Here is a 17,519-nt window from a genome sequence, read left to right on the forward strand (position 1 = left end):
CCTAACCTTAGCAATGTCTATTGCAATGCCATTTTTGGATACGACATGGCCTAGGCTGATGCCATGCTTTACCCAAAATTGACACTTGAGAGGGTTTAGCAATAGGCTATATTGTCAACACCTTTCAAAGACAAGTCGGAGTTTCTCAAGGTGGTCCTCCCAACTAGAGTGGACTATCATTATTAATTAACATAGCTTGTCTATGCATAAGTTATCTTGCATTAGAAATATTAATGTTGTTCTAATGTAGGCTTTGATGATCCAATGAAGAGATTAAATGCCGAAATCCTTCATCGAGATTTGAAGGAAAAGCATAAGTTAAAGGATGCACTTCATGCATTACTTCGGATGCTTCACACCCTCGCGTGAATGGAAAATAGGTGCATTTGCAAACAGGTGGAGTTGTATGGGTGGGTAGCCAAAAGAGCGTTGTTATGCGAGCAGAGATTGACACAAGCCTCTTTCATAGCCCAATAACGAGATGTTAAGGAGTGTCGGTTAGGGTAATCGGCTCTGTTCAGAAACAATACAAACATGAAAAATTCCAAAAAATTTCAAACACCACACAAGCCACATGCAAAACCCAATGAGACACAATGTCTCTTGTAGCTTGAAAATATCAAAAATACCAATTTGGTAGAGCATCACACACCTTGCACAAAGTTCAAAAACTCAAATGTCGAAAACAAAACCAATTGTACTAAATTCTCATACCTTGAAAAAACTTGATTTGACTCTCAACACTTCAACTTCCGAATTCTCAATCTCTTCGATTGGCATGATAAGAGTCCACACTCTCACATGCAACCCTCCACTCTCCTCACTTAAGTTACAAAGTTTTTTGCAAGGAGAAAGGCCATGCTGTTAGCACCCCTCACACCTTCTTTTATATAGTTTTTTTCCAATACACACGTTTGGAAAGCTTGTGCTTTCAAAACGTTTGGCTTTTCATTAAAGCATAAATCTTAATTTGTTTTGGCCAGAAGCGAAAAAGACTTAAGGGCTTCAAATCGAATTTAATAGCCTAAAAGACTATAAATTCTTTAGCGTTTTAAAAATGACAACTTATGTTTCGAAATAAGCCATCATGTCTACATTATTAAAATGCCAAATTTGGTCGCCATCAATGTCACCAACTTGCTTCTTCCTTAGAGCATAACAAGACTTATCATTCTCCTTCTATCATCAACGACTGTGGCCCGTATCTCTGTTCGCGATCCGACGTCTGTCGAATCTGCCTGCGTCATCAAGCTGCTCAACTTTCAGGGTAGATCACCATCAGAGGCATAGGTCTTGGAAAAAATCAGCTCAACACATCAGCACCAGCAACGGCTCGCAGAAGATTAGCTCCTGCACTCTTGAACAAGGACTGAACACCCGCATTCTGAATGATCTGACGGAAGCAATCAGGTGAGCCTGAGTCTGCAACTGCTCCCCAGATGTCATCATCATACGACCACTCACTGTCATCATTATCATATCCTAAAGTATTAAGGATCTGTGCTACAGATTATCAGCTGCCGCCACCCTTTGATTCAGGAAACCTGCTGAATCTTCTGCCATCGAAATTTGTCGCCATTGCTTCCGAAATCAATGACGATCGCATTACTGATCATTGAATAATGCGAGCACCTCATTTTCAAGTCTCATTATGTTAGATACATTAATAACACCAATGACTTACGTCCCATATGAGCAGTATGCACCATGCATGCTCAAAGGAGAGTAATCTCCAATAACCTTCAACATCGCCTCTCCTTCTTTTTCACTATGACATTGTAAGTCGAAGACCATTTCATCCTTCTGGTAGGTTATTTTTGGATGGGAGGAGCATAAAAATGTTGTACTCTGCTCCTCCCATCCAAAATCTTACTATCGCTCAAGAAAAATGATCGTTCTCAAGATGTTGACCAAGAAAATAACCCTTCTCACAATGGAGCCCCAAGAGGAACACCAAGGAAAAGGGAATTCTCTTGTAAGAAAATCTATCTTGTAACATCAACAAGTTTTTTCATTAGGTTTTATATGAGCACAATGAAGAAAAGAACACCAGGCACAACAAATCTTCATGCAGCATCATGTAGATCTCCCACGGATTTGATAGAATCAACCATATTCTTCAATATCTTCACAAATTCCATCAACAGAACAAAGAAAGCAAAGGAATACACCATCTTTGAATGGAAATCAATCACATAGTATTCATCTTCAATGTCTTCATAGTCTTCTCTCTCAATCTCTCATATACAATCACACTATTTTGATAGAATTGACTATCTCTGACTCTCTCTCTCTCTCTCCATCAATAATACATCATATCCTCACTACAATCACTCAATAATAACCCTCAATAATCCTTCTTAGGTCGTGGATACACCTCCCAAGAGGTATGTCTGATATGAAGAGGTACCAGAGCCACTACAGTGACTCTTCATAGCTCACCACTGTCACTTCACTCCAGTCTTTGCTTGAGTCTTCAGCAGCTACTTCTTTGAATTCTTTTAGCTCTTTTGCACTTGTATTCACCTCTTTCCAAGGATAGAAAACTTTCCCAAGCTACACTCTCATCCATCAGAACACATACAGAAGCATACAGAAGGTCTACAGAGGGTCATTAGAAGCTCACCAGAGAGTTACAGAAGGTCAACAGAAAGCATCAGAACCACATAACTCATAACAAAACCATTCCAAACCATAAAAAATCACTCAATAATCTTTCAAACAATCTCAAATCCTATCAATCAATACTCCATCCTTCCATACAGAGAGACAACATAACAAAACAGAAGCTCAACAGAAGCTATTAGGACCAAACAGAACATATCAGAACATCATCAGAACTTCACATCTCTACTAATAAACATCATGAGCTTAATAAAACCATTCCAACCTATCCAAAACACTCTCAAACCACTTCCAAACAAATCAATCATCTCATAAAATTAACCATTCAACTCTCAAAAACAACAAAAATCAGCCAAAAAAATAGGTCATTTCCACACTCAACATATCCCCACACTTAATAAGGAAGCGTCTTCGCGACCTAGGAAAAAGGGAATACAAGTTCATTCAAGAGCTCAACTTTGATCTTCAATAAATCTTCAAAAACAGTCCATCCAACCACGACCCCAACTTATAACCTGTATCTGATATAAAAATACAACGAAAGGAAAACCCTTTATACATTAACACTTCTTATCAAACTGGAAATCACAACAAACTTGTAAAGTATATAAGAGGTTTCTTCTTCTTCTACATCAGCATCTTCAACTATCCAAACAGCAACACCATCACCGCAATTCTCAAAAAATGTAGCTCGCACGAAAGTAAATCGAATAGACAACCACCACGATCTTATTACATAAATTAATCCACAACAAAAACACTACACACAACACAACCATCTGAATGACTCCTCCAAAAAGAGAGATTTATCATTAAAAATCATCCACTATACATGGCAAAGGTATCAATGAATATGATCCCTCTTGAAGGATTGGTGATTTCGGAACCGATTCATAGACAAGGATTCATCTACAAATGTCTTGGGAGGATTTTGAAAAAATTGAAGGCAGCACATTCTTTCCAATAAGACAAGGTATCTGCTAGGCAAATAGGGGGCATGAAAGTACAATACATCCAGTTTGCTGGGAATCAATGCTCACATTGACATTCATGCACAACTTTGGAATAGGTTTTGAATCATTATGAGAATGCCTATGCATATACACCAGGTACCAAGTAAAACGAGCTGTTAAGCGCACAGGAGGATCTGCAAACTGAGAATACTGCTGAGCAAAATACAGATAATTCGAATAAGCCTGACTAGCACTTATCCATTCTCCTGGGATCAATGGCCAATTGATTTGAGGTCCAGTAAGGGAATCATTTGAACTTCAGCCTCGTCTTCGAAGAATCTTCTGATCAAAACCTGGATACCTACTAACCAACTGAGGAGGATTAGGAATAGAAGTGTTAGGAGATGGAAGAGGGACTAATGAAAGAGGATGAAGTAATGGATAGGCAAAATCATAAAATGAACACTACAAGGGACTGGGGCAATAGCGACGGCCATTTGCGACGCAAAAAAGCGGTGTCGCTCTTTGCGTCGCTATTTGCGTCGTTAATATTAGCGACACATATAGCGACGATAATAGCGACGCAAATAGAGACGTAAATAGCGACGCAAATAGCGACGCCGGTCTGGGGAAAAAGTTTTGAAAACCCGAGCGTAACATTCGCCGAGAAAACATTTGCGAGAAAGAATGAAAGAGAGAGCGAGAGAGCTTAAAGCTTTGCGAGGGAGAGAGAGAGAGAGAGAGAGAGAGAGAGAGAAAGAGAGAGAGAGAGAGAGAGAGAGAGAGAGAGAGAGAGAGAGAGAGAGAGAGGGACCTCATCACCATGACGCCGCCGCTATATATGAAGAAGAAAGAGAAGTGTGCAACGGAGAAGGGAGGGAAGGTGCAAAGAGAAGGTACAAAGGGTTTCATCTTCAGGCCTTTGAGGTAGGTACATTGCCTCTTCTTGCTTTATTTTTGTGTTATCTTGTTTTCTTTTTTTGTTTTTCTTTGCAAGGAGATACATGGAAAGAGAGGGAGGGAGGAAAGAAGGGAGAAGAATGAAGGCAGAGAAAGAGAGAAAAAGGTAGAGAAAGAAAATAAAGAGAAAGAGGAAGAGAGAAATGAGAGATGAAGGGAGGGGGAGAGGATGAGTGAGAGAAACAACAATAGAGAGGGGGGGAAAAAACAAAGAGAGAGGAAACAAAGAAAGGGAAATAGAGAGATAAAGAGAGGGGGAGAGAAATAGAGAGAGAGAGACGGGAGGGGAGGGGGAGAGAAATAGAGAGAGGGAGAGGGAAGGAAGAGAGGAGGAGGACGTAGAAAAGAAGGGTGAGGTAAAGAGAGGAAGGAGAGTGAAAAGAAGAGAGAGAGAGAGGGAGAAAGAGAGATAGAGAGAAAAAATAGAGAGCGTGAGAGAGGGAGAGAGAAATAGGAAAACAATGAGAGAATGAGAGAGAAGGTTAATAAAGAAAAGTAAAGGGAGAGGGGGGGAGAGAGAGATAAAGAGAGGTGGGGTGACATTTTTTTCAATATCTTTGTTTCTTAAGCTTTTTATTTTCTATCTTTGATTGTCTTTGCAATGAGATGAGTTAAGTGAGAGTGGGGAGGGAAGGAGGGAGAGAAATAGAGAGAAGAAGGGGGAAGGAAGAGAGAGATGGAGAGGAATAAAAAACAGGAGAGAGAGGGGCTTCATAAAAATTTGTCAAAACCCGAGCATGGCATTTTACAGGTTTGTAAACAAGCAAGAGAGAGAGAGAGAGAGGCCGTTGCCACTGCCACCATCCATGAAGAGGGAGGAGACAAGTGTAAACGAGAAGGAAGGAACTCCCGAATGAGAAAAAAATAAGAGAAGTACGAAGGGATTCTTCTTCAAGCTTTGAGGTAAGTGCATTATCTATTCTCTCTTTGTTTTTCTCTTTTCTTTACTTTTCTCTTTCTTTTTGTTGATGAAGAGTGTATTGAGAGAAGAAGTGAGAGAGATCAACATGTACAAGGGAGATTGAGAGAGAGAGAGAGAGAGAGAGAGAGAGGTCGCTACCACCGCCAATCCACCACAAAAAGAGAGGGAACAACTGCAAAGAAGAAGGAGGGAGCCCGTGAAGGAGAAGAAGAAGAAGGAGAGAAGCGCGAAGAGATTCTTCTTCAAGCTTTGAGGTAAGTGTACTATCTATTCTCTCTTTGTTTTTCTCTTTGAGGTAAGTGCATTATCTCTTCTCTCTTTGTTTTCTATTTTCTTTACTTCTCTCTTTCTTTTTGTTGATGAAGAGTGTATAGAGAGAAGAAGTGAGAGAGATCAACGTGCGCAAGAGAGAGAGAGAGAGAGAGAGAGAGAGAGAGAGAGAGAGAGAGAGGTCGCTGCCACTGCCAATCCACCACAAAAAGAGAGGGGACAATTACAAAGAAGAAGGAGGGAACCCGTGAAGGAGAAGAAGAAGAATGAGAGCAGCGCGAAGGGATTCTTCTTCAAGCTTTGAGGTAAGTACATTATCTATTCTCTCTTTTTTTTTCTCTTTTCTTTAATTCTCTATTTCTTTATGTTAATGAAGAGTGTATAGAGAGAAGAAGTGAGAGAGATCAACGTGCACAAGGGAGATTGAGAGAGAGAGAGAGAGAGAGAGGTCGCTGCCACCACCAATCCACCACAAAAAGAGAGGGGACAACTGCAAAGAAGAAGGAGGAAACCCGTGAAGGAGAAGAAGAAGAAGGAGAGTAGTGCGAAGGGATTCTTCTTCAAGCTTTGAGGTAAGTGCATTATCTATTCTCTCTTTGTTTTTCTTTTTTCTTTACTTCTCTCTTTCTTTTTGTTGATGAAGAGTGTATAGAGAGAAAAAGTGAGAGAGATCAACATGCGCAAGGGAGATTGAGAGAGAGAGAGAGAGAGAGAGAGGTCATTGCCACCGCCAATCCACCACAAAAATAGAGGGGACAAATGCAAAGAAGAATGAGGGAACCCGTGAAGGAGAAGAAAAAGAAGGAGAGAAGTGCGAAAGGATTCTTCTTCAAGCTTTGAGGTAAATGTATTATATCTTCTCTCTTTGTTTTTCTCTTTTATTTACTTCTCTTTTTATTTTTGTTGATGAAGAGATGTATAGAGAGAAGAAAGGAGACATATCAACACAAGGGAGATTGAGAGAGAGGGAGAGAGAGAGAGAGAGAAGCTGCCATTGCCACTACCATTGCCACCACATCCACTAAAAGAGAGGGGACAACTACAAAGGAGAAGCCAACCTCTGTCTCTTCTCCATCTTTGCCTCCTCGAGCTTGCATAACAGGCACCAAGCAAGCATCTCCTCGTTTCTCGGCCATGGAGAGGCCTCATGCCAAAGCCTGCCACCTGGAGTACAAGGTGGAGCCTCCTCTAGTGCAGCAACAGCTACTCCCCATAGAGCACAACGACCACTAGAGAAGAAGAGGAGATGGAGACCAGGCACGAGTGTGAGACAGCCCACCAGTAGGAAGGTAGACTGCTACAGCTATGACGATAGAAAGAAGAGCCTACATGATGTACTACATGTACCTTCTATTACCAAAAATCTATTGTCGATTGGACAGATGGCAGAACCAAATTTGCAAGAATCTAGTGTCGGTTGGATAGATGATTTCAATTGATACACGTGGCTGTACATTCGGAAGTACAAGGATGAGGTACTCAATGTCTTTAAGCAAATGGGTTTATAAAGAGAAATGCAAGTCAGATGGTTCGTTGGAAAGGTATAAAGCCCGGCTCATTACAAAGGGATATGCACATCAATACAACCTAGATTATGAGGAGACTTTCAGCTCGGTTGCTAAGATGGAAATGGTGAGAATAGTCATTGCATTAGTGGCTTCTAAGGGCTGAAAATTATGAAAAGTGGATGTCAAAAATGCATTCATGGATGGTGACTTGCTTGAAGAGGTATATATGGAGTAGCATGAGGATTATGTATACAACCTGAGGTGTATATGGATACTAGCTAGCAACCCCGTCTATCATGCTAGATCCAAACACATAGAGATTCATTACGATTTCATTAGAGAAATGGTACTTGTAGGACAGATTGATCTACTTCATGTGAAGACACAAGACCAGGTAGCCGATATCTTTACCAAATCACTTGGTAAAGAGAAATTTGTTTGTTTCATGGATCTACTTGGAGTACAGTAACTAATCTGAGCTCAAAAAATGGAGTTTGAGAAGAGGGAGGATGAGCTTGATTCTTTTGATCTTAAAACACCTCCATCCATTGAGATTGAGGGTGAAGAGAAGAAAGAAGAGATAAAAGATGACTTAGACGTAGGTAAAAACAAAAAGGAAGAAGTAGAGCTTAGAGACACTACCACTCTCTATATAAGGGTTTCTGGCTCCAACACCATGGTATAACTCTTACAAATGTCCAAATGCTCCCCCAAAAAGACTTGAACAATGTTGGAATAAGCTGGAGTAAGCAGAAGATCAATGGAACTTATTCAATGGGACTATAATGAAAGCTTGAAGTGAAGCTCTTCTTCTTGGGCCTAACAAGTGATAAAAAAGCTCCTTGATTAATACTTTTTTGAATTGATTATATCTAGCTTTTGTAATCACAATCTCTTTTTTTTCTCGGGTCTAAGTAAGTGATGAAAAAGCTCCTTGCGAAATACCTTTTCGAATTAATTATATCTTACTTTTGCAATCAAAAGATTCAGTTTTTTTTAAATAATCTGATACACAATTTTTAGACATTAGATGTAGCTGACATTGGCAAATGAATTATGCAAGAATATTTAGTGCATATAGCTAGAAGGGTAGCAGGGCTGTATGCCCTGCCACCAATTTTTTTTCCCCTCTGTAACCGTCGCTATTTGCATCGCAAATTTACTCTGCAACCGTCGCTATATGCGTCGCTATTAGCGTCGCTAACCCAATTAGCGACGCTAATAGCGACGAATCGATCGCGTCACTAATAGCGATGCGAATAGCGATGACGGGGATAATTTTTTCCATGAATAATTCCGTCACTTTAAACGTCGCTATTGGGTCTATATGTTGTAGTGGAAGAATGGATTAAAGATGGATTTGTTGAAAATTGAGGAGATTCTGTTAAGAAAGGCGTTAAAAGATAAGTAGAAAAAGTTGATAGAATATCAAGGGATGGGGAAGAACAAGGATCAGGAGGTAGAAAAACTCGATCTTCAATAAAAGAACAATGAGTAAAAATAGGAATTTGAGGAGATCCTTGAGGTTGGAAAAGAAGGGGTAAAATGATTGTTGGGTTAGATTGAAAAATGATAGGCTTCAAAGAAAGAAGTATCAAATGGAGTTTGGTTGGAGAGATAGGCTAAAAGATCCACCCTCAGTTGGTTAGTGTTCTGGGTATGAGCTGAAGCTTTGACCTGACGGTGATTCAAAATGACAGCATCAACCATAGGGTGCCATGAAAACTCAGGACACTCAGCCACCTTTGAAGAATATCCCTGGAACATCTCATCAATCCTCAACTCCAAATGTCAGACATACAAAGAAGCTTGCAATACCACATCTCTGACATACCAAGACAGATCTTCATCATCTGGAATCAGTAAATCACCCCTCAAATACATGTAGAACAGAAGCATCATATCTGGAGTGACAGGGTCTTCAAAAACCATCCTCACTACTTCTATCAGCAACTCTGATGACCAGGCCCCACTCCATCCATCTTGTGGAACAGGTAAATCCATCGTGGAAAGCTTTATATAGAAGGACAACTTCTATTGTTGATAATGGACAAAAAATGAATGATCTGGTGGAACATATTCTTGATACTGCTCAAAACAATACCATAATAAATCCATGCGAGATTGCAATCTTTCCACCTTGGCCTAGAATAAGGGACATAAGGTAGCCTGTCTCTGAAGAGCTGCCAAGTCTGCAGGGGATAAAAGAGAAACTGGTTGCATAGGACTCTGTGTATTAGACCGAGACTGAGCCAACTGATCTTTGAGTTGCTGGATTTGAGCATTGCTCTGGTCTAAGATAGCTGTGGTGGATTTAAACTTCTCTGCTTGGGCAGCTATCACCTCCTTCATCTCGTGACTCTCCTTCTGTAACTTATCCCTCTCCTCTGTTACAGCAACCACTTGAGACCTAGCTTCTGCCAACTCAGCTTTCAACTTAGAGATTTCAGCTTTCTGAGTATCCACTAGCTTAGTCTGCTGCTCCATTTGCGTACAAAGGTCAGAGAATTTCTCCTGAACAGAGGCTAACTCAGTATTGGTCTTATTTAATTCCTCCTTAGATTGCTGAACTTCATCATAAAATGAAGAATATAATTGCTGGATACAAGCAGTCATCGAAAGTTCAATGGAACTCAGGATATCCTTGCACAGGAACGGAATAGCATCTCCTGTTACCAGGTGGTGAACAGAAGGAATAGTAAGGTCGAGCATCCCATCCCTATGGGCTCTAATAAGATTTGGCATCTTAAGGAATGTAGGAAAGCTGCTGCAAGACTGGGTAGGAATTGTCACTGGAACTGGAGGAATATGCATTGAATCAGCCACCCTCTTGAGGCGTTTTCTCTAAATGACCAGGGGAGGAGGAGAATCATCATCCTCAATTATCACTTCATCTTCTTCATTATGAGGTGGAGGAGGAACTTCTGGAGGATCAACTGGAGATAAAGGAACTTCCTTTGCTGGCGCAGCATGTAGTAAGAAGACATAGAGGAAGGACCCAAATGTAACATTAGTCACATTTCCTAGAGTAGCTCGAATAAAATGGTGATCCATCTTGGAGAGGAGGTATGTACTCCAATCAATGGTTATGCCTTTCAAAATCATTCGTGAAGCTGTAAACAACTCCTTAGAAATATAATGAGATGGAGATTTTGCAAGCATGAACCTGTCTTGAAGGAATTGGCATAGCTGTTTTCATAAAGGATTGGAAATCATGGAGACACCCACTCCTGACGTGGTAATGACCTTCTTCGGATCAAGAACATCTTGAGTCTGCTTCTGCAATAGCTTCAAAATATCATCATTGGTGAACAACTGTCTGGCAGTAGGGACAGACTCCCCACGATATGGCAGACTAAGAGCCTTGCCTAGACTCTTCGATGTCAGAAGAACAGTAGTGCCATGAAGTGGACCAGACCTCTTGCTGTAAGAGGTTAAAAACTCGTCACAAATGGAAGGATCATCTGGAACCAGTGGGAAAGAAAGGCTGACGAACTTGGACAAGCCCGCTTTAGCGACAACATCCGAATCCAGTAACAAAGAATAATCATGGACAGCCAAAGGAACATACTGAATCGGGGGAGGAGTACGAGAGGGCGCCATTAAGATGGTTACACACACACACACACCACAAACACAGACAAACCAAGAGAATGCCTGCAAAGCAACATACAAAAACCAAGGATAAGATATCAACCAAGGTGGTAAAACGTGACTCGACCAACTATCCCCAAGCAAACCACAACCTAGAAAAAATTGGACATGACCTCTACACATATGCGACCGAAAGCTTCATGCTATGCAACATGCAAACACCCAAATCCCCGTATCAGGCAATAAAGAGAAAAAAACTACACACCGTACCCTTAACCGTATCAAAGAAACTGAACCAAAACATAACAACAACCCACACATATCATGACCACGACTTTGATAATCACGTTTGACCATGGAGACAACTCCGAAGACTTCGCGTACCCATCCCACGAAACGAGTTCATTAAAAAGGGGAAATAAGGGCAGTGAGGGGAAATTAATTTAATGAAGGGTTCATTTTAATAAATTATTAAGAAATAGGTGAATTTTTAATTAAGTGATAAACCTTAAGAAGAAAATGACGGTTCCTTCTTAAAATTTTAATTACAAATTATTAGGTTAGAGCGGTGCATTAATCCAAATCTCGGACTTCGATACCCAGACTAGGTCTCTAAATGCAAATTCATTTATTAAAAATTAAGGTGATGTGGAGCACTTTTTTGCCAACGCGTACTTTTGTGACGGTTGGTTTATTTTAATTAAAAATATTAAAGTGCCTCTTAAGTGCACTTAGCGCGTGCTAAGTGAATGATTGGTTGATTTGAATTATAAAATGGTGTGTTTAGCGCGAATGCACGTGCCATGGTGGTGTTTAGGGTTCATGTTAAAAATTAAACGTGAATTTTGGGGTAGCGAAAAAAATAAAAAATATAAAAGAAAAAATACCTGAAAGTGGATGTATGTGTATGCAATGAATGCGCACTTCTCAATCCCAAAATATACGTCAGCAATCCAAAAAAACCCAAGGTATCTAGATTTTTCTAGAATTTTCAGTTTGTGTTTTGAATTAAAGAGATTTTTTTTATGAATTTAGCATTTAATGAAGTATTTTTACCATAAAATAATAATGAAATAAAAAGACACATCATTTTCAGCTTAGAGAAACTTCCAAAAATAAGCAAGAAAGTTAATGGAATTTTCAAGAATTTTTTTGCAATTAAATTGGAATTTTTTACCATTTTTAATGAAATTTTTCTCATTTTGTGGGTATTTTTAAAAGAAGTTTTAATTTTAAAATGTTTTGAAATTTGTTTTTTCTGAAATTTTCAGTTTAGAAAAATATTACAATTTACTGCAAAAAGATTGGAAAATCTTCAAGATTTTTTTGTAATTTTTTTTGAATTTTAATTGATTTTTAATTATTTTTGTTTAATTTCAATGTATTTTTAGGGTTTTCGGGTTTTGGAATAAAAAATCCGGGAATATACCCAGGAATGGACTGCGTGTCAGCTGCGTGTGAACAGTCGGCTGCACACCACCTCACGGACCAGCTCACGCACGTCCCCGCGCATGAACAACAGCTAATGGTCTCCCGCACACGAGCACGAACAATCACGAACAGCCACACGCGCACACACACCGCGTGTGGGATAGGGGGCTAGGGGCTGAAAAAGGGATCTGCAGGTTCTGCGTGGTGCTAAAGTTTTCGGTTGGGTTCCGCTTGTGTCGTCGGGTGGTTTCTGCGGGTGGGTCTGTGTCTCGAGGGGGAACAGGGGCTTGGAGGGGGGTTTCTGTGGGTGGGACGGGGGGCTTATGGGGGTTTCTGCGGCGGGTGGGTTTCTGTGGGGGGGGGGAACATTGCTTAAGAAGGGGGTGGGGGGGTGTGGTGGTGGATTGTGTGACTGCGGGGGGGGAAGGGGGGGCTTAAGAAGGGGTGGGGTGTGCCTGGGGGTGAAGGGGGGCTTGCAGGGGGTGGTGGGGGATTGTGTGACTGTGGGGGGAGAAGGGGGGCTTGCAGGGGGGTGGGTTGTGCCTGGGGGTGAAAGGGGGCTTGCAGGGGGGTGGGGGGTGGTGAGGCACGTGGCGGGGAGGACAGGCAAGGGCGGCCGGGGCAGATCCGACAGGGCGGGGCACGTCAGGCGACAGGGCGCCACGGGGCGAAGGCGTGAGGCAGGCGGACAGAGGGCGGGAGTCCAGGACGAAGGCGGCAGGGTCGTCAGCGGGACATGGCAGTGGACAGGGCGTGCAGGGCGGCGGCCAGAGGCGCTCGGCGGTAGGGCAGGGCCACGGGGCGAAGGCAACCAGGGCGGGGGTACCACAAATGGCGGCCAGGCCACGGGGCAACGAACAGGGCGTGTAGGAGGCCACGGGCGGACAGGGCGTCGTCCACAGGTGGGAGGAGAGGAGGAAGGGAGGAGAAGAGGAGGAGGAGGAATGGAGAGGGAGGGAGAGGGAGGTGGAGATGGAGGAGCGTGAAGGAGAGGGAGATGGAGGTGGAGATGGAGGAACGTAGGGAGAGGGAGATGGAGAGAGGTGGTTGGGGGGGGAAGGGGTCGGGCAGAGAGAAAGGTGGGGGTGGGGGGGATAGGGGAGGGTGCCTAGGGGGTGGGTGGGGTTGAAAGGGTGCCCGGGGGTTGGGGTACCCATGGAAGTTGGGTGGGGTTGAAAGGGGGGGTGCCCATGGGGAAAGGGTACCCGCCATAAAAGAAAGGCGTGCCCCCGTCATAAAAAATTTGCCGTGACGGGAGTGGAATGGCGTTGGGATGTCGGTACGGGCCATGCAGACGCGACTGGGCTGCGTGGAGACGCGTGAAATCGAAAACGGGCGCGTTCACGCACGGGACGAGTCGCGCGAAACACGGAAAAAGAAAGACAAATGAATATCTCCCAATCCAAGTATCGAAACGAAATGCCGTAAAAATAAAAATTAGGCAGGACGGCAAGGGGAAGACAGGGGAAATATGCAATAGGGGTTCCGGGGGAAAGATAGGGCGTTCACATGCAAAAAACGTAAAAAACGGGTTCAAAAATGCAAATGAAAATTAATATCAAAAGATCCGTGCATCGGAACGAAGTGCGGGAAAAAGAAAAAATGTGCAAAAAGACGTGCCCGACAATCATGTCACATCAAAACATGGTTCCGATTGAGAGAATACGCGTTCACATGAGAAAAACCCCAAAAACAGACCCGAAAATGGAATCGAAAAATAATATCGGACGAATTGCGGGCCAGAATGACATGCAGTAAAAAGGAAAAATGTCCACAAGAAGGGGTGGCACCGGGTTGTCACGGTAGAACGGAGTTCCGACGGAACTAGGAGGGGTTCACATGTGAAAAACACCAAAAATACGCCCGAAACACAGTTAAAAATTAATAATTAAAAATCCAGAAGTCGAAAGAGGGTGGAGGAAAAAGGAAAAAGGTGGGGGAAGACAAGGGGGACACGGCTGGAAAATCAAATTGGAATTCCGATGCAAACAGGGTAGGTTCACATGGAAAAATGCCAAAAAGATGCACGAAAAAGTCTCGAGAAACCGCAAAATTAATATTGGACAAATTGTGCATCGGAATGACACGGACTAAAAAGGAAAAATGTCATGGGAAAATTTGTTGTCAGGGCTATGATGTCAGATCACAGTTCCGAAGCAAGAAAAACGCGTTCACATGGAAAATCGGCTAATGTACGCAAAATACTGCAAAAATTAATAACTCGACAACTGTGCATCCGAACCGGGGTGGGTAAAAAGGAAAAATGGGTAGTTCACAGGGAGGAACAGGGCTATAAGGTTGGATGTGGATTTTAGTGAACGTAGAGTACGTGCACATGGCAGGACAACAAAATCAGGGAATGAAGGAAAACTGCAAGGGAACAGCCCTGAGGGTGGGTGAAAAATGGACGGGTGGGTGGGAAGGGACCCCAGTAGGGTAAAAGCAAGTCATGGCATAGGGGCATTAGCAGGTTGAGGCATATGGAGAGGGGTATGCAATGTAGATGCGCAGGGACGGGTCCCCACACTTAAAACCTTAACGGACAGGGTTAACCGAGCAACAGGGACCTAGGACCACACAATAGACCAACCACTAACGTCCCCACACTTAAAACATGAACGTTACTGAGAAACAGAAGGTGTAGGGTTAGAAAAACTTGGCCCATATTGTAGAGAATCAAGGATGATTGTCGATGGCACGTCCTTTGTCGTTGTCGGCTGCTGCAGGAGGTACCAAGGTTCTGCACAGCACACATCCTTTGTGGCAGGAACCACGCGGCAGCACCCAGGGAGGTAGCTGGTTGAAGGAATCGCAGGAAATTTACCGATGATGAGGAATGTTGCACTCAACTTACAATCACTCATATAGAATGAAAGAGCAATCACTCACCCCATGACCAATAGCACTCGAGGAAAGTAAGAGAAAAAACCCATGGCTCACATCCCGGTTTAGGAATCGACAAGGGAATGGTGCAGAGGGAGTATGCCAGGGTGCACAGTTGATGGTGCATCAGTGCGTCCAACCCGTCTGGCATAGGTGCAAGGAGGAAGGCAAGGGAGCCTTACAATGCAGTGTACAGAACAGGGTGACATGTCCTATGCTGATGGCAGAGACCCATCCCGTGGGTGCATAGGGAAACATGAACATACCTGACTCCAAGTGTCATAACGTCCCTCAATCTCACCTCTCGGTAATTGATTGAAGAAACTCTAGTCACACTCAGCCCACCCTTTGTCTCACGCTCTGTTGATAGATATAGGAGGACAACCATGTCCTGAAACCCATTGATGTAATCCTCATGGTCACTTGTGCAAAGGTTGTATGCCTTGTGCGCATTTGATGGTGCAACTGTGCATCCTGCCCTGTGCCGGCATACGGTGCAAGAAAGAAGGCCAGGGAGCCTTATGGTGCAGTTCACAGAAACAGAGAGTGCTTTGTGCATTGAGAGGCCCATCCCGTGCATGCAACACTTCATTCACACTTCTCACCTCTCATTTGATTTGAAGGGAAAGACTGGTCTCTCGCCCCACCCTCTGTCTCACTCTCTGTTGATAGTTACAGAGGGCAACCATACTCACTTCCCCATCCGGTTAGGATGAAAGCTCACATCACTCAATTGTTTGTCGATGAAGATCACGTCGTCAGTTGTTGTCATCAGGGTGTTGAAGATGAGGCATACCCAAGGAGGCAGCCAACAAATCTGGTACTTCAATTGGTTGTAGAAAAGATCGTCTGCGAAAGGGGGCAGACAGACTGATGAAGTTGCAGAGCCAGCGCACCAAGGGGGGTGGCTTCAAATTGCTTCTGGACCATTGTCTACTGATGAGTCAGTTATCCTGAACTGCAGGGTGTTACCACCTTTTCCACAGCCAGCTTCCCACCCAAGGGTGTTAACCACCTTTCTTGGAGCGAGGCCTGCTATGACAGGGAATTTCTTCCTTTTCTCCCATAACAGTTTTTTTTTTCTTTTTCTCCTACTCCCGAGGGTGTTTCCACCTTTGCTCGAAGAATAGGTCAACATGACAGGGATAGAAGTCCTTTTCTCCCATGACCGATATGTATATATATATATTTTTTCTTTTTTTCAAATAAAACAAGGGAATGGTAGAAATACCATTTGTCAAAACCCACCTCGCCACTATCGCTGGTGGAAAATAGAGGATAAGAGATCAGGGCTGGAAGATAGGGTTGAGGGGACAGGGGGTTGTGTCCATCTCATTAGGAGTGGCTGAAGAACGGCTATCAGAAGTAGCATCATAAGAAGTACAGTGCCATGCCAACGGGGGAAAGGATCAGGTGACCGTGATTGTCAAGATCCCTAAGGAGGGAAGTACTTCTTCAGGCGATATCCATTGATTAAGAAGGGATCATCAAAGGCATCAACGGTCTGCACTTGGACAGAGCCATTAGGGTTGACAACAAGTACCTTATATGGGCCTATCCAACGTTGTTGCAGCTTGCCAGGAAACTTGCCAAATCGTGAATCATAGGCTAGGACCAAATCACCTTCCTTGAACTCCTTATGCTTGATGAAGCTGTCATAGTAAGCCTTGTGTCGAGCTTGCATGGGTTCCATGCACTGTAGAGCCATCCTGCGAGTTTCGCCCAAACATTCCAGGTGTGGGAGACGGCATTGCAGTGAATCATCGTCCCCCAAACGCTCTTTGATAGCCACTCGCAAAGAGGGCAATTCCAGTTCAACAAGGAAAATAGCTTCTGTACCATACACCAGCTGGAAGGGTGTTTGTCCTGTTGCTGCTTTATGGGAGGTTTTGTATGCCCAGAGGGCCTCTATAAGTCGATCATCCCAATCACGACAATGTGCGGCAATTGTTCTTGTCAGGATCGAGCAGAGGATGTGATTAGTGACTTCGACTTGGCCGTTGGCTCTGGGGTAATAAGGAGTGGACTTGCGATGACGGATCTTATACAGCTCTGTCAACTCTTCCATGACTTTATTAATGAAATGAGTGCCTCTGTCACTTACCAGCTCCAGGGGACTGCAAAAACGGGTGATGATATTCTCGTACATGAACATGGCCACACTGTTACCATCGTCCCTCTTTAGGGCTTTAGCTTCACACCACTTTGTGATATAATCCGTACATATGAGGATGTATCGGTTCTGTTTCCTTCTGGTGGGATGATATATTAGGCCTACGAAGTCGATGCCCCACTTCTCAACCGGCTTCAAAGGAAGGATAGGTTGCAGTGGCATAACACTTGTTTTGGTGGGTTTCCCCATTCGCTGACAAG

The sequence above is a fragment of the Lygodium microphyllum genome, chromosome 28, assembly GCF_053477565.2.
Source record: "Lygodium microphyllum isolate KBCC chromosome 28, Lygodium_microphyllum_v1.1.10, whole genome shotgun sequence".
Taxonomy (NCBI): domain Eukaryota; kingdom Viridiplantae; phylum Streptophyta; class Polypodiopsida; order Schizaeales; family Lygodiaceae; genus Lygodium; species Lygodium microphyllum.